The sequence below is a fragment of the Xenopus tropicalis genome, chromosome 9 (assembly GCF_000004195.4).
Source record: "Xenopus tropicalis strain Nigerian chromosome 9, UCB_Xtro_10.0, whole genome shotgun sequence".
Classification (NCBI taxonomy): domain Eukaryota; kingdom Metazoa; phylum Chordata; class Amphibia; order Anura; family Pipidae; genus Xenopus; species Xenopus tropicalis.
This window is the reverse complement of record NC_030685.2, coordinates 24,301,700-24,307,699: the sequence shown is the minus strand read 5'-3', so window position 1 is coordinate 24,307,699 and position 6,000 is coordinate 24,301,700.

Below are 6,000 nucleotides of genomic sequence, written 5' to 3'. Positions count from 1 at the left end.
ATCAAAAAAAATTGTCACCCGCGACTATTCTTTTGACGCACGACTATTCTTGTGATGCGCGACTATTCTTTTGTGCCCCGCAACTATTCTTTTGAAGCACGACTATTCATTTGTCGCCAGCGACTATTCTTTTGGCGCACGACTATTCTTTTGTTGCCCGCAACTATTCTTTTGAAGCGCGGCTATTCATTTGTCGCCAGCGACTATTCTTTTGGCGCACGACTATTCTTTTGTTGCCCGCAACTATTCTTTTGAAGCGCGATTATTCTTTTGATGCGGGCGACAATTCTTCATTCATTTGTCGCCCGCGACTATTGTTTTGGCGCGCAACTATTCTTGTGATGCACGATTATTCTTTTGATGCCTGCGACAATTCTTTTGACGTGGGTGGCAATTTTTGGACGTGCAGCAAATTTTTTAATCCGTTTCGCAAAACAATCTGTCAATGGCGAAATGCGGAAATTCGCCGCCAATCCATGCCTGGTGAAACATTTCGCCCCTTCACTACTCATGGATAGTGATGAGCAAATTTTTTCACTAGGCATGGATTTGCAGTGAATTTCTGCATTTTGCCATTGATCGTGTCAAAATAGTTGCGGTAGCATCAAAAAAGGGTAAGGCGCGGCTGTGTCAAAAAATTTTTTTTTTCACAAAGTTTTATATAGTTTCGCAAATTTTTTGGCCAAACGAAACAAGACAGATTCGCTCATCACTACATATTGAGCCCTATTTGTATCATGAAACTTCCAGATGCATTGCGTCAAAATAGGCACGGTTGCATAAAAAAAGGGCTCAGTCAAAATAGTCGCGGTAGCTGATCAGCTGCAATTTAACCAGTGCTGAAGGATCTACAGAAAAAGAGCCGATCAGACTAAACCGAATATCGCATGTAAGAATGAACGTCCAGACCAGCTTGGCGCCCCCTGCTCTAGCAATATGGTTCATTAAAGTATTACAGACTTGAAGTCCTATCTGTCAATTCATTGATATCTAGCACCCACTTATATACACTATATTTACACTGGATGGCACCCCAGAAAAATACTAAACCAATTTCGCCATTATAGGATGTTGCCCATTTTGCCCATAGATGTCAGTATTGTGTAACCAGCTAATTCAAGCTTTTCGTCTCCTATAAATATTTATTTTTATATTTGTATTGCTATTTTTCAGTATCAGTGCCAGTGTCACCTCTTGATCAGTTTCTTACTGGTTAAAAAAATAAAATAAATTTTTTTATTAAAGAAATAATGGTTGAGTAGATATATTTAACCTATTTATAAAGGTGAAACTGTGAAGTATACTTTATATTACTTTATTTTCCCTATATTATACAGGACTTTCCTTCAAAATCTGTTTGTTACTCTCCCAGAATTATTTTTCTAACATTCCCTGGCAAAGAGATGTAACTTTACCCAAATTCCAGCATGCACCAATTTATTAATGGTTTATACATGCTGGGAGCTGTTGCCCCTCACAATCAGACTTATACGCTTGGAGCAATATTTTACAATAACATTTTTCCCTAGCTCCCAAAAGGACCAGTGAACAAATTTGCATGGAAAGCATTCTATCCAATGAGAATCCGATCTGATCCGTGTAAATCTGTTTCCATGTAATTAGTTTTGATCAGGAGAATTCTCATTATACATGTAATTACATTTTTGGTTTGTAGATAAAGGGGTTTTTTCAAAAACTATTATTGCTTTAAGAATACAACCCGAATGTTTCTGGACTACAGGTCCCAGCATGCCTAAACCTTTGCCACTTTAGAATGAAATGGTAAAGGCCCATAGGCAGGTTTGGCCTTCAGTACACAAAACAGACATTATGGAACATAATTCAGGCGATTCAGAGAGAGGGGGAACAAAATGAATAACGGAAATAAAGGATCCAGCTCACATCGCCAAAAGCACAATAACATGTTCCAAACAACTGGTTTTAATGGCAAACCTGAAAGCAATTGATCAAGAAATATTACATTGTCAGATTAATGGTAACAAATCTGCAAGATTTATTTCCTCCCTTGCTCTTATCTTAAAGGAGAAGGAAAGTCATTTTGGCATTTTACTGCCAATAGATTTGCCCCATTAGTGCCACCTAGAACAATATATTTATTCTGCAGAAAGCATTACCGTACCTGAGTAAACAGCTTTAGAAGCTTTCTACGTTTGCGGAAGACAGCAGCTGCCATTTTAAGTAGCTTCCTGCTGCAGCTCTAGCCCTTATAGCTCAGATCACACATTCCTAAGGGAGGGGGGAGGGAGTTCTTAGCATTTTGGTGGGAGTAGGGAGCAGGAGAGGGAGAGAGAAGTGAACTGCGCAGACTCTGGCCCAGGGAATTCAGGATGTTTCTGAGAGAGGAAGTCAGACACTGGAACATCATGTTTACAAAAAAGAGACAAGAAATCCTGTGTTTCTTTTGATAGAGGATTCAGCATTACTGTGAGTACTTATGGCTGTATTTACATGACCTTTCTGATAAAGCTTACTTAGTTTTTACCTTTCCTTCTCCTTTAAACAGCACTTAATAAATGTACATAATATAGGGAAAACATTATTAAAAAGTGAGTTTTCCACAGATCTAGACTTGAAGCCAGATCCCTCAATAGGCATCTTATCAATGCTCCCGGGCTCAGTTATCAAATATAAGAGGTCACTCTTAGGGTACTGCCTAGGGGCTGCCAGGACAGTGATACCGCACCACTGGAGATCTATTACCCCCCGACTATAAGTGAATGGGTTAAAGAGATGGAAAATGTTATGCGAATGGAAGAACTGCAGTGCCCAAGGGACATCAGATAAGTTTGTATTGACATGGTCACCGTGGGTCTTATTCCTAGAAATATATAAAGATGAACAAATGACATTGGACCAGGGGCACTAACATTAAAAAAGAGGATATAAATAAAAAGGTCAAATACCAACTGATGAAGATGTCAAAAGGTTGATAACGGAGCGACTGAGCGTCTTCAAGTTTTGTTTTCCCTATTGCTACTTTTTTCCCTTCGTTGTTCTGGTTTTATTTTTATGTTGCTTACTTCTCATTACAATTCTAGAAATTATCACCACCATAATGGCAGCAATAGGAGACACCTCTACAGAAGTACAATACAGTATAATAAAAGAACACTTTTCAGATGGTTCTAAGTAAAATGATACTGAAACCTGTTTTCTTTATACAGTTGTAAACATTTTAAATATGCCTGATTTATTGTGATCCGTAAAGTGTTCACTGTGCCTACTGGTGAAAGTTCTCCTGCTTTATTATGTATTGCTTGCAAACAAAAATGAAAATAAAGAATATACCAAAAAAAAAGGGAGTTTTCCAATAATACTGCTTATGCTTTGTGATATCAATTGGAAGAGATTCAAACTTGACTTCTATGCCTTCCTTATGTACGTAGAGTAATTCTTGAATGTGCACCCTCTGGAGTCTTCTATGAATTCTATAGGCAAAATGTGTTTGCAATTGTGTCTTCATTCATTTCCCTCCCTTGGGTCAATCTAATGCCCAACCCAGGTAGGTAAAATGTCTCTTTGGGGTACATTTATTAATGCACGGACGCTCCAAGCATTCGTTCGTTTGTACGGTCGGAGTGTATTTTCTGAGACAATTTGATTCCTATGGGAGGCTTCCAAAATCATGCACAGAAGGATCAAAGTCGGAAAGGTTTTCCCACTGTCTACAATTGTTCGGTACAAAAATTTCGGTTCGCCAATACGATATTATCATGCCTAATACGATTTTTTCGTAGGCATTTTCGTGATATTTGCGATCTTCAGAAATTATAGTATCCAATCTGAATTTTTCCCATTCGGGATTCGAACTCGTGATTTCATGAATGTGCCCCTTAGAGTTCAAACCATAAAACACAGAGACTGTGTGTATAAGGGGATGTGATTGGGAAATAGTGAAGTGAAAGGAAACAACTAGAAAAATGCACCTGAAGGCGACTGCACAGTACTACAGCATTTCTGAACCATGCATAGTTTCCTACAGTATAAATTTATTATTGAAGAAAAACCTGTTCCACGGAAAAAACAGTGGCTAAAATAGAAAAGGAAGGTCAGCTGATTTATATGTGTAAGTACATTGTTTGCACTTTCCTCTTTCTTCTGTAAACTCTAAACATGTTCCATGGTGACAGACCGTGACTAAAGCAACTCTTCTAAAGCCTCCCTCAAGAGTGACAGGCGAATAGTATTATTCCCATTGTTTGTTATGGTTTTTATGAAAAGCAGGGACATTTCTGAAACAGTAGACTTATCATATGACATTAGGTTCACAAAGCAACAAGCCAGCACTTTTGTTACAAGGGGTAATATACCCCCAATGTTATAAAGAAGGTAGAAGTCACATCTTCCAAGGCGTATCCAGGAGACCCATGGTTAAGGCTCAACTCTTTTTCCACCTCAGACCAGGTGCCAGCAATTCTACAATAATGGCCAATATAAGCCAGCTTCCCCTTGGCAACAGAGTGGCCATCTTGCTGCGACCTGGTATTTCCCTATTCTGTGAGATCTTCCATTAATGTCAGGACTTGCCTGTACTCGAACTCTGGACTCTATATTAGGAAGGTTCTGCATTACTCCGCTGAGCCACTTGAGACCTTGGGCATCCAGCCCTAAACATTATATTCACCCCTCTTTGCTCCATTATTCAGACTTGCCGCCTCCTCCTCCCTTAGTAAGCTCAGGTGGTTGCAATTGGACAATTATCGGGCTTTATAAGCCAGTTAGAAGCAACCCCTGGTTGCTTGTTCATTAAGCCCTTTTTGTGATCCTGTGTCCGTACCTGCCTGACTCCTACCTGGTTCCTGCACCCGTACCTGTCCGTGTTCCTGTGTCCGTACCTGCCTGACTCCTGCCTGGTTCCGTTCCTCGTCTCCTGTCCCTGACTTCTGTTGGATCTCCCGGTATTTGACCTCGGCCTGTTTAATTGACTGCTCTCTGTCTTCAGCCTGCCCCTGACCACTGCCTGTTATTCGGACCTTCCTTGCCTGCTGCCAGTCCTGACCCTCTGCCTGCTTTACGGACTTGTATTGTTTGCCGCCTGCCTCTGACCACTGGCCCGTTTTGTGGACTTTGTATTTTCTCGCTCAACCCTTATAATAAATGTCTCTGCATCTCAACATGCCTTATACTTATCTACAACAACGGTACCCTTTATATCCATATTACACAGCATATAGACTCCTACCTGCCAGCCACCCACCTGTGGCTGCTCCTGACAATTAATGACTTCTGTCCATCTTAGTCAGCTCACTGCTTGTCTCAACCTTTTGGCCAGAATATGATCTAATTAAACTCTTTCTGCCCTCTGCCTGTTTCAGGGCCTTCCTTGTACCCTACTTGCCATGATCTTGCTCCATTTATTGGACTTTGAATTTGCAATTGTATTGTATTGTATTTTAGAACCTGTTATATTAGTGATGATCTTATATTTACATGCAATATTAATGGTTTTCCCTTCTCATATCGCAGAAAAAGTTGTGAAAAGTGTTTTTCATCAATTTCCTTAAAAAATTAGAAGCTTCAACAGGACAGCTGCTGGATTTGGTGTCCCTTTAATACTAAAGATCTTCTATAGGCATTCCCTTCATCTAGTCAATCTCTTACCCCATCAATGCAAGTAAGCATCCACAATGCTTTCTTCTTACTAAGAATATGCCCATTCTGACCAATCAGACCCACTAGCAAACAAATTAGGTATGGATTTATTGTACAGGTATGGGATCCCTTATCCGAAAATCCTTTATCCAGAAAGTTCTGAATTACGGAAAGGCCATCTCCCAAAGACTCCATTATAAGCAAATAATTTTACCCTTTTTTTACGCAAGCGTGCCCAATTTGATGCGTGGCAAAAAAAATTCTGTGTGACGAATTTTTCCGAGGTGAATTTTCATGGAAGTTTCGTGAAACAATTCGCCAATGGTGAAATGCGGAAATTCGCTGCGAATCCATGTCTGGCGACAAAAATTTGCTCATCACTATTCT